Source organism: Sitodiplosis mosellana, unplaced genomic scaffold (assembly GCF_009176505.1).
Source record: "Sitodiplosis mosellana isolate CC-2019 unplaced genomic scaffold, AAFC_SMos_1.0 Smas_scaffold_6181, whole genome shotgun sequence".
NCBI classification, from domain to species: domain Eukaryota; kingdom Metazoa; phylum Arthropoda; class Insecta; order Diptera; family Cecidomyiidae; genus Sitodiplosis; species Sitodiplosis mosellana.
This window is the reverse complement of record NW_022601422.1, coordinates 4,816,169-4,838,672: the sequence shown is the minus strand read 5'-3', so window position 1 is coordinate 4,838,672 and position 22,504 is coordinate 4,816,169. Positions and strand designations below refer to the sequence as shown.

The window sequence follows — 22,504 nt, the reverse complement described above, 5'->3', positions numbered from 1 at the left end:
AGTTATTTTGACTTAATCTTTGATTTAATTTGATTTGTGAAATGAATCCGAATTTGGTTACACATCAGCATTGATTTTAGGCAAAAAAAAAACACACCGAGAGGCAGACAAAAACATTAAAATCAAACATATTTTACCCAAGTTGAAATCGTATCATCGCTTTATCGTGGAAAATGTATGATGGCGCTGCGCTGCAAGGAAAAAAAAGTGATGATTAATCACAGAAGAAAAAAAAGCGAGTCAACATGAATCAGAAACGGTGAGAAAATAGCCGGAGTACACAGTAAACCGCTTAAAATATTCAGGCATATTCCACAAGGTCGTTTGTAATTTACAGTATTACGCGCGCGTTCGGATGAATGCACTGCATATGCGAGGCAGAGACATACTTATTTGGATGGGTTTTTTTGAAAGCGTCAAATACCTCAATTCATGTTCAGCAGCCAGAGTATACTGATGAAGACTGTGTGTGATTTTTTGTTTTGAATTCGTATGGATTTTTCGAATCTTTATCTTTATCGTTTGGTTGGTTGTTAGTGTGCAGCTCATACATTATTGCTTTTTATTTGCATTCAAGCAGAATAGAATTATGAAAATGTGGAGAAACGCAAAAAAACAAAAATTCCGCTGTGCAACGAGCTCGAGTTATTTATTTTTCGCTCTCTCTTTCCCTCTTCAAATTGATTCGTTGTTGGGTGAAAAAGGCTAGATATCTTACGAAAAGGCAAAGAAACCGGTGAAATAAGCCGAAGAGTCTGTGTGAAGAAAAAAAAAATTCAGCCAACAACAATAACAACGACGACTGCGACGGCGACAAGAAGAAAAAAAAGAAAAAGAAGAAGAAGAAAATAACAACCATAACAAGTACTTGTACAATTTTGCCCCAGCGTTCTACTGCTGCTGAATATTGATGTGATGTTATCGCACAGCGACCGCTGATTAATACTAATAGCAATGCTCAGTTTGCTGGACCGTTCTATGCACATTTCATTACCTCATCCACACAGACACACATTTTGCTTCTCATTTCACGCGATTTAATTGCTTGCCTTTTTCCATTTGCATCATTATTACTCTCGCGTCGCGCTCTTGCATCTTACGAAAAATTGCTCCGCTTTTTTTTCTTCTTTCTTTAGTTGACTCGCAAAGTAATCGATCGAATTCCACAACAATTTGTAGAACTACTGCACAAAATCGCATCTAATACTTTTCTATCGAATGCTTTTTGATTGCATACATTCACGCATAATTTTTTTTTCTTCTCCTCTTTTTTGACGCACTTTTGCCACTTTTTTTCACTCGCACTAGATCACATTGTACAACATTTTTCTATTAGATCCGTTCTTAAGTTCATATCATTCACTTTGTTGCAGAAAAAAAAAACGTAAATATTTGCTCAAAAAAACGCAACGCGCTATTTGATTATACGTTCTTTTCTCATTTCATAAGAAAAGAATGGAATTTAGATGATTTTTGCAACGTGCCATTCAAATGTGTGGGTAATCCTCAATAAAACAAATGAAGGGTTTAAAGAAAATGAGGGAAAATTAGTAAATAAAATCGGAGAATTTTTTTTTTCTCAATTTTTCCGATGAAATTGATCAAAACTCGTGCATTTGAAAAAAATTAAGACTCCTCGAAAGAATAGTTCATCTTTTATTTTCATTGATTGAGTGTTGAAAACGGGATTAATCGCAAATTGAATCCCCATAAATGGGAATATAAATTTATATTCGTCACCAATGGCTTGATATTATCAAATTGATAACAATATCTGTTGATTTTCTAGTTTTCTTTTCTTTTTTTGGTTATTACAGGTTATAATTGCATGAATAAAATGCGTAGAAAACAAATAAATGAGACAAAAGTAAAGGAACAATTAAATAATTAATGATATTACGTGTACAACAATTAAGAAGAATAAACTATTGCAAATAGACTAGTAGCAAAATGTGTTGCAATTTTAATTGAGTAATTTTATAATTTTGATTGAAATTGACTGATTATTTTATTTTTAAACGTTTCGTGTTTGCATTGCGTCATAAAATAAAATGCATATGTTCGATTGGTAATAAACTGGGATTTTTTTTTGAATTTCCCACGGAATTCGAACTCATTACAAGTAGTTCCATTACAAGTATGGTATCAGTACGACAAAAGAGACATCATTTGCAATTCCGAAAATTGCATTTGCTGCTCAATGCTCTGAAGTTTCAATTTTTTGTAATTCAAAAATTTCAACTTTATTCGTTTCCAATCGAAAAAGGCATAATTTCATACCGTAGATCGAAGAATCGTTTTTTTTTCTATGTGATGGTCAGTACTACATAAAAAATTTAGGAATGAAATTGTTTTTTGAAAAATATTTCGTATTGTTCGATTAGTTGATAAGTCAGTCGAAAGTTTGCAAAAATGTACTGTGCGAAAAGAAAAAGAAACGTTCGAATTTTGATGAATTTTTTCTTTGATAACAGTGTAAATGTGATAACAATTGTGAGGGCTGCAACGCAGAGGGCACCGTATGTACACAGCATCTTAAATATCATTTCGTAGCGGGTCGTACAATAATGTATTGAATTGAAAAAGTTCCCTTTTTACTCTCTCTCTCTCTCTCTCTCTCTCTCTCTCTCTCTCTCTCTTGCTCACTCTGTCTCTATCTCTCACGTATCTACATAATTTTGCCTGGCTGTGGGGTGTGGCCAAATGTTCTCTCAAAACACATTAGATACACATGAGCGCAAAAACACAGCGCATGAAACAATGAGCGAGCATACACAAAAAAGAATATGCGAAACAAAAAAGCCGAACCGAACGAATGAAACAAAACCGATGGAAAACAACACATTAGCACACGCTCATAGGCACACAGACCGAGAGCAATGTGAACGTGCTCTCTTATTCTCTCTGTCTGGCGCATATCCACCGAGAGGCGCCCGGATGAGTGAGTAAGCGAGCGAGCGTACGAATGGATGAACGAGAGAGCACACACGTACATATTCCACGCAGCCAAGCGAAACAACAATCGACCGAATCGAGCTGCTATAACAACGGAACAATAAACAAGTGTGTGTATTGGGTGGGTGTGTTTTTACTAAACATGCTTTGTTATCTCTCCTGACTCTCTGCTGGCTGCTGGCTGCTGTTACTGCTGCCGTCATCGTCGTCGTCGCCGCTGCTGCTGCTGTTGCTGCTAATACCGAACCGAGATGGCAAGAGAAAAATTTCGTACACGCGCGGCGCGCATACATGCTCGCGTTCACCTCACATACATTCGCACATGCACCAACAGCACTGAGACAACTGAACAAAACAAGAATAGCTGCGATACGTTTTCTCATTCGAGCAACGAGTATTCACGAGCGAGTAAACCCCGTTTTTTTTTCGTTTGCTCTATCTCTCTACGATGTTTGCGATGAAATTTTTTTTCGAATGCAGCCACAACGGCTACCTTTTGCATTTCGAAATATATCATAGAATCGCCACGTAGACACACTTTTCTCACTTGGAAATCTGAAGAAAAACAGAAAAAAAATGTTGCACTCTGCTCAACCACATCACACCAGTGTGCACAATTTGCATCGTCTTTTATATCAAGTACATCCGACACATATGCGAAAATCACTTTTTTGCACATATTGCTCCTGGCGGCAACGAAAATAAAATAAGCAATATAACAATAATCCATGATTCGTTTGCAGATTACAACCGACTTTCATCATCTCGTGAACAAAAATAAATTATTGTTCATTGTTTCGACTGCGCGATACGTTCAGCGATTTATTTGATCCTCGTTATCATTGTTAGATCAATTGTCTGTGTAATTAGCATTCCGTTTGCAATTACAATTGTAAATGTGATCGGAACGATCGACACATCACCCTGGCACAATTTAACATAAAAATCAGCACAGTTCAACTGATTTCATCTGTTTTTTACATTCGTTTTGTTAAAACAAAAATAATCCTAAAATGATCTATTCGAAACGATGATATTCCACATTGCTTACCATTCCTGTAGAGATTTCATTAGAAACCAATCCAATTAACGATTTAACTCAACTTGATGACAATTAAAAATATATCGATTTAATCTTTTTTTCGTCAACATTCATTAACTCTATATCCTTTATCAAAGAGAAATTGCTTCATCTGCTGTCGTGAGCGTCATTGGAAAAAGTGAGTTCAATGTAATGCAACCAAGTGTATGGTCCTGTGAACAGTCACACACTGTTGACCTATGAAAATTGAAACGATTTTAATTTCATTTTATTTTTACACGAAGAACTTATACTCGACCATTGAAGCTAGCAAAGTTCCAATTTTTCAATATGTTTCGAAAAAGAATTTCAATTTGCTTTCACAACAATAATCCTTTGTGTTTTGTGATCAATAAAGATTGTGGAATTATTTTAGAGGTTATTGAAGGTTCATTGCCTTGGATTTTGTTATCACATCAGTCAATTAGTGCTGGGCTAGAATGGCCTTCTACAAAAGTTCTAATCATACGAAAATTCCATGAACGATTTATAATAATAAAGAGGGTGAGAGAGAGAGAGAGAGAGAGAGAGAGAGAGAGAGAGAGAGAGAGCAAAAGAGGCCGAAACAAGTGTTGTATTTGCATTATTATAACATTTTCAGTGTGTCTCCCCATTCAAAATGATGTTGTTAATAACGAAGAATCGTATTTGATTTTTGTGATGATATTTCCCCTGCTTCCACCACTCAAGAGCCGATCTTTTGTTTGAATATGCACAAACACATGAACAAGTCTGTATGTATATATATTTTAGTCGGCGGCAGTGACATGTGGAAATCAGCCAACGAACATCATTCGAGGCGCATTCGGCAACCAAATGAGATAACGATCGAGCATTGCCAAAAGCATTTTGTTTCGTCCTCTTGGTTCTACATACATAAAGAAGGCACAATTTGAATGTTCAAAAGATGAAGCCAAAACGACACAATGGCATGTGTTCTATTCAAATGCTCACAGTTCTCGCTCTCGCTCTCTTCATTGAATTCATATTCGCAAGCGCGAGCGTTCTAATTCGCCTACCACATTCTATTGTGCGGCACAACGGCATTTCGTGTGTGTGTGTGTATTCAATCAAAATGCTCTGGATGTGATTCAATAGATTTCGTGTGTATTAGCTTCACAACCTTACAAATGCTTTGCTCTCTCTCTCTCTCTCTCTCTCTCTCTCTCTCTCTCTCACTCATTCGAAGTCGAAACGAACGCCTGTTTGCGAAAATCCATGGAATTTCTACCGAACAATTTAAATACACAGTAGTATATTACTAGTTCAACAAGTATTTTCCCGATGTCCTGATGATGTCTCCTGCTCTAAAATGTGCGCTCTGTCCAAAATTTGCTCGCTTTTGTATTCGAAATACCGAAAGTATGTGCTGTTCCGACGATGATGTTGTTGCTGCTTCTTCCGCACAGCACATGTGATCGCTTCGATATGTGCCTGTCGTTCGGCTTCAACAACACACATGAGCACCGTCCGAAAGACCGTCTCTATTTGGCATACCGTCCACATTTTCATGTGTCGTGTATTCTCCATTAGAAACGCACACGCAGGCAACAAAAGCACTGTCACATATGCATTTTTGCAGCAATGCTTGATCGATATTGCCACAGCCCCCCTCAGTTCAATCCGTTGAATGTAAAAGAAAAGATGATTTTTCAACAGGATTTCTGAATTGAATAATAATAAAAGTATTAACATTTGATGTTCCGTATTTTTACCATAAAAACTCGGAAAAAAGAAAATCCAACCTTTCGCAAGACGAAATGCGTTCCAAAGCCGACTCAGCATTGCTGTGAGTTTCGGAATATTTTCAGCGTTCATTTCGGTTTTTTCGTTCGAAATTCTGCCGTGCATAAAATTGTATAAGCACCAAAATTGTGTAAATTTCATCAGTGAAATTGTGATTAGGCTCAGCAAAGGGAGAGCCAGTGGTTGACCATTCGAAGATGTGTCTTTGTTGTATACGCAGCCTCCGTTTGTTGTTCAAATATACAGCGCTGTACGACCGCGTAACATACACACAGAGACACAGAGACACACAGGCTTCACAGTATACACACAGTGTGCGAGGACGAGAGCTAAGCGAGCGAGCTAACGAACGAACGAACGAACGAACGAATGAACGAAGCGAAGCGAACGCGCGCAAGCATGCTTTGGTGCCTCGATGAATGAAAGCAAAACAACAAAGCCACAACCGAATGAAGAGAAGAATACACAAAGGCACAGAGCACACATAATAGACGAAACGGGCGAAAGAAAAACGACTGCGACGAAGATAACAACGGAGGACGGTGTGTAGCGGCGGCACAAGAGCCGCACAAGAAAAAAAAGCGAAATAATTGTGTGTGAATGGAAAATGTGAATACGAGAGCGAGAACGAGAGAGAAACGTCAGCATCATCAGCAACAGCAGCAGCAGCAGCACAGGCAACGAGAGAGCATAGCGAGTGTTGTGTGTCGATTTGCGTTTGTTGTGTGGCACATTTTAGTGGGGATCCCAACAATGATATCATTTGGATATTACCCAGTTGCAGTTGAACCGCGCTGCGCATAAGTTGATTGTGCCGATAGAGAAAGTTATTGTTTGTGTGTGTTGTTCCTCTTTTATTATTGTTGTTGTTGGCGTTGTGTATATATGATATTGTTGTATATCTCTGCCTGGGTTTCCTTCTCGCCGTCGCGCATCCAACACACAATCCGAAAAGAGCTGTGTGCTAGCCGTGACTAGGGCCGTGACGAAGAGAGAAAGATTCCGAATTCGCCGAACAATCAAATCAGTAACACAACAATAGATTGATAGCGTGGAAGCAGATCACACGTGTGTGCTTGGCGCTCTCTCACAGTTTTCTCACTCACTCACTGATATTAATACGGTGTATATCACATTTTTGTTTTCGGCAGCGGAACGAAACGAAACGAAAAAAGAATAGAAATAAAACCGACAAGATTTCATTTCTGTTTTCGATCAAGCGAATTTTTCACAAAATTGATCATTTTTCAATTTTGTTTTATATTCGTCAAATTTTTGTTGTTGTTGTTGTTGTTGTTGGGACGATCGAGTTGAAAAGTGCCGTGTAACGGAATTATTTAAATCTCAAGTGATTTGCAAAATATTATTCAAATGAAATTGAGAGAAAGAAAAGAAAATATTTTAGCGGCGAAAAAATAGTGAATAGTTATCGTGCCGATTTTAGATTCTGATGGACCTGCATGTGAAAAACACCGACTGATTAAATTGGATTTTTTTTTTCTCGTTGTTGTTGTGGTGGTGAATTTTGGCGATTTTTTTCTGTTGTTGGTTTTTATGTTTTCCACATTGTCGTTTGCGGTCGGTGTGATTTTTATTGTGTTTGATATTTGCCGAATATTTCCTAACGAAACACTGTGGAAAAATGCAAAGAAAAAGAGGCCTTGGCAAAGAGGTTAAAACAGCGGTTTCATTGTGTTGCCGCGATTACGTCACTTACACGGACTCGAAATGAAATAAAAAGAAATCAGTTCGAATTCCTTTGCGTTTGTTTGAGCGCACGATGAAGGAATTAGAAAAAAAAAATGATTATTCGCTCGGTTAAATGTCAAAGTTCAAACAAAGTGACAAGCTTCTACTTAACCGATATTACTTCCACTACCATAAATCATTCTATTTCGGTAATTTTTTCTGTGTTGTTGTCACTGTGTTTCGCATTTCTTCTATTTATCCTCGGCGAAGATTCTTTGCAACGAAGATTCTTCGCTTAATGAAATTCGTTTAAAATTCATTTCGATTTGAATTGACAAAATTAAAATCGCTACCGCATTTGCAGTTTAATTTCGGGACATAATTTCTTTTGTCGCAGTGTGTGGTTTTTGCTGCCATTGTCATTGTTTTTGCTGCAGGTGGAATTTTTCAGTTATTTTCACACGCACACACCACAATTACCCGGCTGATTGATGGCATAGCAAAATTTAGCAAGGAAAAACAAACATACACACCCACAGTTTATCTATTTCAAAAATTAAAAGATCTGTCGCGAAAGAGTGATTTATTGAAATCAACACGTTCTTCTTTTTTTTCTTTGTTCTGTCCAATTCCAAGCATCAAAATCAACAAAAATATTTGAATCCAAAGCGTTTGGAATGTTTTTTTAATGGTTTATTTCATCATCGACGAATTTTTCACACATCACTCCCCCCAAACTGGAAAATGTGACTCTCTCACATTTCATTCGGGTATCAAGTAACTTGTGTCGCCTGTGTTCGAGTGAAAAAACGTCCGTGTTAAATGAGCATGCATTTCCATTTCAGATAGAGCCAATCAAGTTTTGACGTATGGCATAGTCCGCGTATAATAAATTTTAGCCACCCAACCAACCAACCAACCAACCAACCAATTTTCGTTTATTTAGAAACAATGGAAAGGAAACACACATTTAGTGCTAGAAATCTCTGAGGCAAATGCGTTTAAACATTCAAGTGATAAATTTTGATTGAAAAACAAAAACGTCAATTAAAACGGTATCTTCGAGTAAATAGGGATTCACATTAAAATGATGATTATGCCTTAAGTCGGAACTGTTTTTTTTTTTGTCAAAGAATTCCTATTTTGCTTTGCATTTATTAAAACTGTGTGAAAATTCGATCGGGTCACAAGAAAACTACCCGATGACATTTAACGAAAACACATTGAACGAAAGGTAAAAATTAATAAAATTGTGCATTAAAAGTGTTGGTGCTAGTTCTTGATTGAAACCAAATTGCAAGGTGTGAATACTCTCAAAGTCCATTACAGACATAGAACACAGAATTGTTTGTGGTGAACTTTGAATCAAATCAAACAAAAAAAAAAGAAGTCAGAAAAGAATTGACAACAAAACATTTAATAAAAAAGATAAAAGAGAATAATCGTAAAAAAATAATCATTGAAAGAAGCGAGGAACATTTGAAGCAGTTTGTGTGACACGAAACGGCAACGACAAGAAATTCTTTCTGAAGCTGTAGCAAAAGGTGAGTAGTTGTTGTTTTTTGTTTGGCTCCAGGATCGTAATAATAATAATTTAGTACACACTCACACACGCCGTGTTTGCTTGATCCGAATCATGCAATGTCGTGCATGGGAAAAATAAAACGCAAGCAGGCGAACCAACTAGGAAACCCAAGTCTTATGCACTTTTCTCTCACATTTGGTATTACTCTCTATTTGAACATCGTCCACATGCAGATCATTGTGTGTGTGTGTGTGTGTGTGTGTGTGTGGATGTCTGCATGTTATATGTGCGCGCATCGAACACCTTAATCTATAATTACATAACGGTATTTAATTTCACATAGTCAAGCGTACGAACAATTAGAACCTTGTAAAAATGATTAGGTTTTTAGCGCAAAAGTGGTGAACGCGCGCGTGTTTGTTTTGTTCGTAAGCCGACGAGTGAGCGAGCGAGCAATTGTGAGTGATTGAGTCGGGCATATCGAAATGGAAATGAAGAAAGCGAGAAAGAGACCAAGAACGATGATGAAGGAACAAAAGCGATATTGAGAGAAATGAAGCAAAAAACAGAGTACACGGAGAAATGCCATGCTTCTTCGATGCGATTTTGTTGCGTACGTGCACACGCCTCAATGGCTTTCTGATAGTAGATTACATTATTATTATGACTCGAATCAAAAGAGATAGAGAAAGAGAGCGCCCAGCCAGTCAGCCGCATCGAAACAAAGGCAAAACAGAAAGAACAACAGGCATGGAATATCGCGAAACAAGCGAACATAATAAATTGCTAAATTACATAATTTGTGTGTTCTAACCGAACGAGAACGCTCAATTTTTTTTTTTAATCTATCTCGCGCTCGCTGGCTAAGTGCAAATGTCGGCCAAATTCAACGGAATCACAGATATGCATATTTTTCGCTTCCTTTTGAAGTTGATGCTGTCGTCGTTGTTGTTGCAGCAACAGCAAACGAAAGAATGGAAAGAGAATGAAATTGAAACGCAACGAAATCTAATGAAAAGAAAGTAATCACTTTTGTTTAGCTCTTTCTCTCTCTCTCTCTCTCTCTCACTCTCCGTTGAACGGCTTCGGGAAATCAATCCCAAATACCGGCACATGCTCATAAATAGCTTTTGAGCTGCTGTACCCATTTCATGTGACTCTTTTTTTTCATCGCAGTTCTTCGCGTGAATTTGTTTTTTTTTCTGCTTTCTTTCACTCGTCACATTCTCTCGTTGCCATAATTTGATGTGAATGTGTACGCTAAGCATCTAGCAACAAAGCAGAGGGCAAACGCAATTATCTCACAGCCGATATAAATATGACACTGACACTGGCTTACTTTAGATTTATTCCACTAATTTTCCTGTTTTTTCTTGTTTGTCCTTTTGCCATCTCTCACATTCAAGTTTTTGGTCTATGTTTCGCACAGCATCTTGCATTCCTGATTCTTCTTTCACGCGTGTTTACTTTTTATTCGATGTGGTTTTTTTTTTGTTAACCACTCATTGCTTCCTACCCAGTTCACTTGTTTGACTAATCGACACACGACCATGCACAGGCGACATACTCAATGACACTCAAAATTAGAAAGAAAGTCAACACAATTTGACTAATTTCAACAAATGTTTTCCGACATCGCCACTATGCATACTTGGTTGTGCTCTAAATAAAACACTTATGTGTCAGTTTTATGTAGTTGATTACCGGGCATATTTTTGATATCAAAACATTCAAATTGATATAATGAATTTATTCAACTCAACATCCACTGAATTGAATTTAGTCCATTTTCATCTGATAAAATTTTCATATTCTGATGAGTCATGTAGCACTTTTTCCAGCCTGAGAAAAACAAATGCTTCCTTTTTCAAAACTGAGAATAAAATGGAAATTGAGTAGACCAATTTTTTGGTCCAATCAATGTCACGTTTTTGGTGAACAGCCAACTTGGTATTATCAATTCAGCTCTAATCATGATTGGATGGTCATCCAAATAGACCATCTCCTTCCTCGTCTCCTTCCAACGTCCCGACCATCGAAATCTCGCGAACAAAGCCAGTTTTCCGTATTTTGCAATGTTGAAATTCATACGCAAGCGTATCAATTGTTGCGAATTATGTTTCTAAATTCGAAAAATTCACATATTCGCATTCTATTACCATAATCACATGTGTGATATAGCAGGCGAGTGCGCGCGCGCGTGTCCACGTTCATCCACTGGTCTGTCGTTGTGAATACATATTGATCGACCTTAGTAGAAATGTTGTTGATAGAGAGAATAATAAAACACGTAACAAAAACCAGGCGAGTTAATAATAATAATGCAAAAAAAAGAAGAGTAAGTGTGTATTGCAGTTTTGATGGACGCGACGGGAACAAAGAGTGAAAAAAGTGTGCGATTTAGTAGAAGAGCAAAAAAAAAGTCCGAACGGCCCGAGCCTAGGACACTAGAAATCTGAATAAACATATATTGGAAGGAGAGAGAAAAAAGCCACCGTCGATGACGAGAGAGGGAGAATAATAGAAACTGGCTAATAAAAAGCCTACAATTTAAAATCAATGATAACCTTTTTCGGTCAATCTTTTTATATTTCGGACATTTCGAACAATTCTAATAATAATAGATAGATGAAATGACACGATTCATAATCGCACCGCAGCTAGTACACACACGGTGTACACAAAAGTCGATATTTCTGTGAACGTGAGCGCGCGCGCTCGTTTTTCCTCTCTTTCTTGCGATTTCGCTTCGATTTTACTATATTGTTAGAAATGTTACGTGGTCGATTGTGCAATAGGACGAGTGCGCGCGCGAGCGAGCAAGTGAACGAGCAAATAACATGACGATGAGATTATATTATATGGGTAGAGAATAGGTTTTGATTCGTATGATTTTACTTACGTCGTGATCATTCGAGAGAGTGTGTGTGTGTGTGTGTCGTACACTCGATCCGAATACATACAATCTTTTTTCTTTAATTATTTAACATCGGTTGATCCACAGAGGCGAGGCCAAATTGAGAAATCAAATCACAAAGAAAAATCGTAATTAGATTGATTGAGTCGGTGCGCAAAAGATCGTATGTATGTGTGTGCGCGCTTGAGCCTCAAATGTGCATATAAACAGAGAAAATCAATGAGTGCAACAAAAGGAAATACATTGAAGGAGAGAGAAAGAGAGCAAAAGCTTACCCATAACAGTAACAACAGACGCAGAAATGGCATGGAATCGATCGGCTACTTGATGTTGCTTTAGCTCAAAATTGTGTGTGCAATGTTGCGCGCGAGCGCTAGACTACAGTATATTGATAATACCAAGTGATCTTGATAAGGTGTTGTTAAGTCATCGCAAAAGAAGGGAAAAATAGACAGAGGCGAGAAAAAAATCAAACGAGAGCACACATTGAAAACGAAATCGACGACACACAGGAGAGAAATCAAAATCTACACGGCCATTTTCGTTGTTGTCGCATTCACATTTCTTTTTTTCCCCCCGCACACACCACACTACACGCCATATATCATCCACGATCCAGACGAACACGCACTGATTCGATCAAGTCAACAACAAAATAGAGATTAGTAACCAAATACAATTGCGGTGTTGTTTTTTCGTTGTACTATCGTGCCTTTTTTTCGATTCGTTCACATATGAATTTGATTTTTATCATTGCACAACTGTGTATTAACCAGGCTTGCATACTTGTTATTTGTTTTCCCATTACACAAAACGGCCACTCGTTTTTTTCGCTAATTTGTCCGATTTTCTTTTATTAGTTCCTGATAAGCTATAAATCTTATCACTTTGAGAGGATTGGAAAAGAAGTGCGGAATATTTGTTGAATTTCATCAAATTTTCCGCATTGTTTTCCATGGTTTGAGTCAGTGGCTGCGAAACGGAAATTCTACGAAATATTACACGTAGATCGATTTTGTTTGATTTCAGATCATCTGGTGAAATTTGCACAAATTGCCATTCTCACCATGATGTGGTAGTATCATTAAAAAAAAAATCCAAAATTGAGTATGTCATCACAAAATGCGTATTATCTATTATCAAAACAAATGGATTTAGGTGATTTGGTACTGCATTTTATTTATCGAAGACAAAATTTTAACGTTAAATGACACTAAAATGTGACAAGAAAAGAAGACACACATCCAGCTTATTGATCGAAATCGATCTGTTTTTACCATATTTCCGAATTAAATTAGAATGGGAGAATTCAGTGCTTGAATTTGAATGAGATTAAGCTTTTAAAATGACCGTTTGTTATTGAGCTGATATCGATTAAAATGCGAGCAAAGTCATATACAATTTTCTGCAAAAAAAAAAAAAAACAACAACAACAACCATTTGGACATGGAAGATCGTCCACCAATTTATTCAGAACTAAAATTCAGTACAATTCGAAAATATGTGTTGTGAAAAGATTAGCCAATTGGGAAAAACTTGAATGGAATTTGCAATGTCGGAATATTCTTATACACTTATAATGTATTAGTTGTTGAACAGTCAAGCTATTGCATACTAGTAGCGCCTCTAGTGAGTTTCGCAAAGAACTACCGAGAATAACAGCGACAGCACTCAAAACAGATTATGACGAAATATCATTCGTGTCTGTGTGCGTGTGGTTTGTTGTGTCAGCATTGGTGTGCTATGCTGCACTATGTCGGTTTTCGCGCGAGTTACTGAAGGTGGCGGTACTAATTCATTTGTACGAAAACTTCAACATTTATAATGAAGTGATTCCTGATATTGGGAATTTGCTTTGATTTACATTTTATGCAAGATAAATGACGGAATCGGGGCATGTAATCGAAATTGGCAAAACGGCGATACGATGAATCGAGAAAAAAAAATTAAATGAACGACAACAACACATACACATTCCAGATCGAAGACATCAGATAACTAATGCAAACCACATTTTGCAAATGATTCGAAAGGCAGCAATAGGAAATCATACACACACACACACACACTGGACTCATACACAATTTTTATGAGCTTTCTGTTTTCCATATTCCATATTATCGAGTATTACTCGCTCAAATACAGACATAAACTACATGGTAATAAATGTTTTACGTGTATAAATCAGCAATCAAAATCAAATAATAACAATAATAAGAAATGAGACAAGATGAAAACGACAGAAGAGACGAAGGACAACACAGCAACGGAATTAAAAGAAATTCAACACATTCGATCGCTTACGCATGATAACGAAAACTATGCGAATGTGACAAACATCGCTCTTTTTTTCGACAGCGAATTTGATGTTAAACAGAAAGCAGAGCTGAGCGACGCACGAACGAAAAAAATTATATCGAGTGCGAATTCAAAATGGCGAAATAAATGTGTCCGGATAGTGAAAAATTGGCGAAAGTAAATAAAAACAAATGTACGTTTTAAAAGTTGCAGTGCGAATGATTTACGGGCTTTTCCATCTCGTTCGTGTCATTGCATCAGACTCAACTCGTCGCACCAATTCTTCGCCTTTCATTTTATGCGACTTTGTTGTTGTTGTTTTTTTTGCGGATCTGTTTGGGGTTTTTTTTCTTCTGCTTTCTTGCTCGCTCGCTTGTCAGCATCCATTTGACTTCCCGAATGAACGAGCGCATGCGACATACAGAACCGCTTCGAGCGCATTACGACAACCTGCGTTATTTATGTGACACGCGCTTCACTTTCAAACAACAAACACAATAGTTCCTGTTGACAAACAATATATTCCCGTTCTACAACATCTATTGCAAACATATGGCTCTCTATGCATGTGCTTATGTAATGTGCACATTCAATTGTTTCTGTTGCATTGCAGCGGCTGTTTTGAATCTCGTGCTTTATTGTGAAATATGAATCGATTGTTTAAAACAGTAGAAAAGTTGAAATTTTCATTTTAGAATTTTTCGTTTTTGAAGCTCCTTGGAAGGTTTCCAATGGAAGCGAACAGAAGAACCTTGTGAACTTGTATGTTTCTAGAGAATGGGACGTTTTATCTTTGAATTTAACAGGTTTTCCAATAGAAACAAAAACTTGGCTTTTTTTCGAAGGTGTCAAACTTTCAGCCAGATCAATTTAGATGGTATATTTCGGTTAAGAGCGTGAAATACCAGCGACTACAATTTAAAACTCGAACTTCGCTATATGGACAGTGAATCATTTGCAAAATAGTAATCAATAATCTTGGATTGGATTGTTTCGGTGCCGAAGTGATCGCCCATTTAGTTTTATTACATGAAAATGAGTTGCAATCGTTGTTTGTTTATATGTCAATGTTGGTTAAAATTTATTTGATATTGAAATTTGGTCGAAAAACAAAGGCTGAGCGATGCCACCCAGTCCAAAAAGAAGCGAGCATCGCTTCGTCAACCGTTCGATGCGAGTGACGAGAATTGTTATTTCTGTATTTGGATATGATGGGCCGTGTAATTGGGCGAGTGTGGGATTTTTCGTTGTTGTTGTTGTTGTGATGTGATCGTGTTTACATTGAGCTAATTAACGAGAAGAAAGAAATGCCGCGAACCGAAGAGTCGATATGTTGTTCGCGGCGATCAGCAGCTGAGTCAAGATCAGAGGCCAAATTAAGAAAGAACAAAAAAAAAAAAAAAATAACAACAACAACCGGAGAAGCAGCAGTCGGTGCTTGAAGTGAACCGAATTGTGTTTGAGAGGCATAATTTAATGTAATATTTTGCATGCTCACCTCTCTCTCTCGCTCTCTCGCTCTCGTTTAGTTCTTCTCCAAATTTACTCTTTACCGGTTTGTGGTGCGTGTGTGCATTTCGTATGATCAGGGGCCGATTTGAGTGTGTGTGTGTACAGCATCGTAAAATGTGAATGACTGAAGACAGTAGTCGAAATCATTCACAGTCATTCTTTCAGTTGCTTATTAAATGGCTCGCGCTCCATTCCTCTCATTTCAATCAATCAAAGAGTCATGATCATCGTTTTGCCCCGAAAAATCGGTTCTGCGTCCGAATAACTCACATACACACGGAGAGAGATAGCAAGACAGAGACAGACACACCGAAACCATAATTATTTGAGATCGTTCACGCAACCATATCATTTTCACATTCTTTGCTTTATGTTTTCGCTTCCATCACACCGATCAAATGATGCTTGCGCTCGATATCGTGTTCATAAACAAATTGCCTTCAGTATAGTTCACGATCGGACCGGGCCGATTTCCACAGACACGAAAAGAATCGCCGGAAAAAAAAAATTATAATTTCTTTTTTTTTTAAACTTTTCTGGATCAACAACAACAACCAACACACGAAAATACAAATCAAAACGGAACGCCAAACAATGAAAACATGATTTGCATGCAACGGTGGTGTTATTTATGCGTATGCTGATACATTTACTCAGCAAATATTATATGTTTTAAATGCGAAATCGATTCTCTTCATTTCGCTTCTTGCTCCTGTGCTCAACTTGTTTTTTTTTTTTCTTCATCTTCTTGTTTCATCATCGTCTCTTCTCTCTCTGGCTCGAATGTAATTACTTTCTTTGGACATGTTCTTCTGGCTTTATTTTGTCTCATTTTTGTGCCCCCTGTTTGTCTGTCACTCTCTTCGTCCGTTAATTATCATTTTTATCATACCTCATTATCGAAGCAGCTGGAACGTTTTCTGGTCCGTTTCATTGTTTCAGCCATTCGAGTTCGGTGGCTTCGCTTTCTCTCTCGTCGAGGCGCACACCAATCCACAGCGCCGATATAGATTCTTGCCAACACACAAAAACTAATCACACTCTGTGCGCGCGCGCTCATACACACACAGCAAGAGAGAGAGAGAGAGAGATAAGGCGCTCTCAGCAAATACAATTTTCGCCAGCCGAAAAGAAAATCAGAAACACACACACACACTTTAGCCTGTAAATAAGTTATTTTAGTGCAAAGCTTCGCAAACGAATTAAAAAAAAAACAAAATAAGAAAAAATAAGTAATAAGTGCATTCGTCGTATTTTGTAATAATCGCATTGTTTTTCTGCCGTTTCACATTCGTATGCATTTTAAGAAATGCATTGATGTTATTGTGTGTTGCATGGTGTGCAGAGCGTTTCGACGTTGCTATTGTTGTTGTTGTTGATTTGTTCTCGGCGGCTACGCAACATTTTTGAATTAGTAGCCGAGAGGAATGTATGCCTCTTGAGGCCAACGACACACTCGCAACGAGAAAGATGTTACTCTTGTTAAATAACCGATGCACTTATGCGGTGCCGATACAAGTGCATCAAAATCAAGCCATTTCCAACGTAGCCACTCTTCAATGTGTGTGTGTTTCTCGCTTGCGCTCTCGTTCCTTGTGATTGTGCTGGTGGTTGTAGTGGTGGTGGTGGTGCTGTATGTATGCGTGCAGTTACTGCCTGTGGTACGCTCGCGTTCGCGTGCTCCATTCGTGCACACAATATTGTTACTTGCGGTGTTTTACAAGCTTGATTTGTTTCGCTTAATCGAAAACCAACAGAACAAAACGCATTTACCACGAATAGATTTATCGAAAATAGAAACCGGCAAACCAGTGAAGAGCTGCATTTCGAGTTCTTGGCCGAAGCAAAAAAAAAAAAAGATATTGATTCGATTGCACAGTGGGTGTACTATTGCTCCAGTCGATAAGTAGATTGTCATTGCAATGCATTACACTTCACTAATAGCCGACAAACAATGAATTCTAATGCCGCGAAGCCGCGTCCCAATGTAAATAGAAAGGATCAAATAAGAGAAAATCAGACTGAACTTCGAGATTAGACCTTAGATCGATTCAATTAGAATTGCGTCGAATCTATCACAATTAATTTCGGATTGTTTGCACGAAGAGTTTGATTTCTTTTGATCTGATGCAGCAATACCAGCGTAAAATGTGTGCAGAACTGTGGAACATTCGTATCTACGTGAGATTACATCTTTGAATGTAACAAAATCATTCATTTCGTAATTTCATTGAAATTTGAAAAATAAAAATCATTAAATTTCTGCCGTAAACCGCCACACTTCATGGAAATTATGGCATAAAATCGATTGTCTTCAAAAAGACATGGCAATTGTTACTAAATGGTGAAAATGTTGCGCAGAAAATAATTGCCTTGATCCAGGAACAACCAAAAATATTTTAAAATGTTATTGTTTCCCTATTGGTCAAAACCGAACGAATGATATGAGAGCTTAAGTCGGATTCATTATTGTCTTGTGCGCTTGGCATCCGCGCGAGATCAGATTGTGATTCAGCCGCGATATTTTGTTTGTTTGTCTGTCGTAATGATTGGCGCTACTCTTCATGCTTCATTCTTATCGGCAATCGGTTTCGAATGTGCACGGACACATTCTTTATGCAAAGAGCCCAAGCCATAACACCATACTGTAAATGTTTTTATGAACGAAAATGCAAAAGTCCGAAGAATGATTGTACTTTTTTTGCGTTTTGTTTGTGTGTAACAAGTATATAAACAATATTTCATAGTTGAAAACGTCGACGTAGAGTAAAAAAAAAAATCAAATCGAGAGAAGAAAACGGCCAAGACGGCTGAGAGTGTTGTACACACACACACACGCACACACACACACAAGAGATGAAACTGAAAACGAAGCAAACATAAAATAAAATGTGTGTGTACGTGTAGAAGAAACGCGATCAAATAACACGACACACTTTGCATCGATTGTACTCTCGTTAGCTGCCATTACATGTTAATGTCGAATGCACCGGCATCAAAATGCACAAATCAAATATGCAAGCGCGAGCGCAAGATCGCGAGAGAGAGAGAGAGAGAGAGAGAGAGAGAGAGTGAAGGAAAAAAAGAGGAAAACGTTTCAATTTCGTCGTGCGACGGCCGAAAACATATTTAATACATAGAAATACACGTTACAAAAGCCAAATCATTCAATTTGAGTCGAAATTAAAGAATAAAGATATGCGCTTTGAATGAAAATAAAAATAAATATAACGCGCATAGCGAAGAGATAAAATTGAAAGCAGAAGAGTAAAAAAGCAGCAACAACAACAACGATGACGACGAAGACGGTAAAGGAATCGGAAAGGCCATAAAATACGGCAAAGAATGGCAAAGAGTGATTCGAGATCAGCTAGTCAGCGAGGATGGGGCATGAGAACACGATCGAGAGTTTGATCGAACTCAACGTACGAAATATATCTCGTACTCGAGAATCTGAGAAAACGAATGAAAGAAGGAACAGAAGAAAAAAAAAATTGAACAACAACAACAGCGACAAAGCAAATGAAACGTGTTTGGTGCGGTCAGTAAACTGTCATTTGCATTTTTATTGTTATAATTTATCCCTTCAGATACGCGTGTGTTATTATTCATTTATACAGCAGCAGTATTTACGCTTACTCACACATTGGCCGAAGCCAAATCTTCATGTGGCTCATGATGAGCCTTATTCTTCTTGCGTTCTTCGTTCCTCATTCTTATATTCTTTATTTCTCTTCTCCAGCTCGACACACGTAGCCTCAGCCACGGTGCTCATCTTCGTTGTCTTCATTCGTTGCTTATTGGACTTGATCTTTGTTTTGATTTTTCCACACGCACACACGCGCTCCTTCATTTGTTTTCGAAATAATTAACGAAACTTCGTCTCTCCTCTCCCGTTCAAAGAGTGTTTGATGATATTCGTACTTTTACAGTGCTGAAGGATTTTGAACTGTCTCTGTTTCATTCAAATGACTAAATGTGACCGTGTATGTTATATGATCTAATCCGGAATAGAAGAAGTTCGTTTTTAATCTTTCAAAAATCAGTCGTAAAAACGGCATCATGCCTTTATTTTCTCCAATGTTTCCATCTAATTTTCGTTCGAAGGTAGAACATGTCAAATCTTCTTCAAATCTATATCTATACATCTTTGATACACTTTCGAAAAAGTTTGCTTTTTTTCGTTCCGTTTCCATCAAACTAATTTCGAATGGTTTTTTTTTTTTGGTAACTTTATGGCAAATATCGAAAGGTGAATGCGAAATGAAGACAGACGGAGAAAAGGAATCACGTAAAATGGCCATTTGCCGTGCTCAATGCAATTTCTTCACTGCTGCTGCTGTTGCGGTTGCTTCGATTAAAACGATCGGAAATTCAAAAGAAACAGAATATTTCGATCCACTTACAACTTTAACTATCCAAATGGATATTTCGGCCGGATTGTGTTTGAGCGCGTCGTGCGCGAGTTCGATCGAATTTGTGTGACTGAATAAAATTTTCATTTAATTAGCAAAAAAAGGGAACACTGTGAAATGGATGCTGAGTTGATTAATTTCATCAGTCTTTATGTTCGATGCTGGAAATGTTGATTGTTGTTTTGGGTTGATCGCGCACATTACTCTTCAACATTTTGTGCTTAATCTCTTTCTGGATATCTATCGTGTTGATCAAGTCTATGGCGTTGTCAACCGCATTGAAAAAAGAAGAGAAATAGAATCATAACAATACAGACATTTTTCGAATGATTTGGCTAAGCGCACGCAACTTCACGGCCAATTACCACAGATCTTCGCACACCAAAAACACGACCAACGATTTTTTTTTATTTTGGTCATCAAAATCATCGTCGTGCGTACGCCACCAAATCAATAAATCGCTGCTGTTGTTGTAGTATTTAAATTAATTTTTCTCGAAGAGAAAAAAAGTAAATTAGTAACGAAAAAATATAAAAAAGCAATAAAAAATACGCACACAGCAACTTGACGGACTACGATAGGTTCTAATCAAGGCTACTAAACGACTAGAAAATGGAGATAGACAAATAATAAAAATGTAAAACACAAAGAGTCAAAGAAACAAAAGAGATGGTGTAATAAAAAAAAAAAAATGTTGATTTTTTGTTTCGTTTGTTCCACCGGAGAGGTGATTGGATTTGAAGAAGAGGTTCACAAAACCGATAGATAAAACCAAAATCTCTTTCTAGTTCTTCCTCACAATCCTATGTAACAATCGAATTCGGCACTCTTTTTCTTCCTCACTCTCTCTCTGTGTGTCGTACGATTTAATATTCAAATTAAATCAAATTCGTGTGTTTGAGAGAGCTGTAGATTGGACGCTTGATCCCATCCAGTCAAAGCCGTTGGATAGTTTGGACCGCTCATTAGTTGCCATTCTTAAGCCGTTTGTTCTTAAACGTTAGATTCTTCACTCAATAACTTCAAGTTGATCTATGTGTTTCAGCTGGGATTCAACTCAATTTGATCACACATTTCGGTTGAATCAGCATGTCTCTCTGTCTATCTCTGTGTCTGCGTTGTCGAACGCACACGCGCATGCGAAACATCTCTAGTATGCTTATGAAATGAGATTTTTGGTGTGAAAGATGATAAACGTAGAAAAAACGTCGGCCGCTCCAAATCTTTCGATCAATCGACAAAACGTGCGTATTAAAACGCGATAAGATTTCCGACCAAAAAAGCGATAAAAAGTCTTTGTTGTTTTTCGATTTTATTCATTTGGCTCGGCGACGAAAGACAAACAAACCTGTGGCAATTTGTTGCATTGAGCAACCGAGCGCGCCGCGTTTTTCTTCATTTTTGGTCCATCTCATTTACTTCTCTCGCGATGTTGTCACTGGTTGTTGCTGTTGTTGCTTCTGATCGAATTTAATATTCGTTTTGTTTTGTATCCGGCCGTAATAGTGCGAATGATTTTGGTGATGATGATTATATATTCATGATCGGAATTGTTTATCTTCTCGACATTTATTTGTGCTTTGTACTGATGTGTTCTGATTTGGTTCTTCTTTTTTTCTCTTTGTTTCATTTATTGCGAGCGAGATCGAATGTTGTTATTTTCTTCTTCATCACCACATAAAATTCCTTTGACTTCATTTCACATTTATGTCATTCAGTCAATTTTTTTTACCGTGATTGGTATTCATACACACACACAAATATTTCACGCATACACATGACATTGCCAGATAATATGGACTGGAAGATTGAGAATCCAATTGGATGATGACAACAACAATAATGACAACAGCAGCGGCAAGAGCTATCGACAACGATGACGACGACGACGAAGACGACGGACAAGACGAACAAGAAACGCGTAAACCGGCCACATTTTTATTTTCTCACTCGCTTTGAATTTAATTAAGTATTTTTATTAGTTTTTGTTGTGTTCGATGATATTCATTTCGTTTGGTTGCTCTTCTTAAACGATTTTTTTGTACGTTATTTATTGTTATACATTTTATTGTTTAAGCGGGATTGAGAGTGCCTCTCACTCTCTCACGGGATCGGAGGATCAAATGTGCCCGTGGGTTTTAGCATTAGATTTTTTATTCTTTTCATTGTTGTTGTTTTCGGTTGTTCCGATCTGTCGTTGAACTTGTTTGTTTTTTTTACTCTTTCTTCATTCGGTCGGTGTTATCCGATGATACGTTCAGCTCATCTTTCGAGTGCGTAGCAAAAAAATAACACCAAACCGATTCGAACAGAGAGAGAGAGAGAGAGAGAGAGAGAGAGAGAGAGAGAGAGAGAGAGAGAGAGAA

The 22,504-nt window shown here is 37.6% G+C and overlaps 2 protein-coding genes across 7 annotated transcripts in view; one reads left to right on the top strand and one right to left on the bottom strand.

Moving 5' to 3' along the window:
• Positions 1–22,504, bottom strand: part of LOC129576375 (cytochrome b-c1 complex subunit 8) — a 250,305-nt gene that overhangs the window by 114,795 nt on the left and 113,006 nt on the right. The gene's annotated exons all lie outside the window — the stretch shown is intronic.
• LOC129576364 (transcription factor SOX-6) overlaps positions 6,552–22,504 on the top strand; it is a 115,954-nt gene continuing 100,001 nt past the window's right edge. The window contains exons 1-2 of one of the 6 annotated variants that reach the window (XM_055461330.1): positions 6,552–6,618; positions 8,317–9,015. The gene's annotated coding sequence lies outside the window, so the exon portion shown is untranslated. Of the gene's footprint in view, positions 9,016–22,504 lie in introns of all 6 variants that reach the window. The other 5 variants (XM_055461334.1, XM_055461333.1, XM_055461332.1 and 2 more) reach the window with 5 other exon arrangements.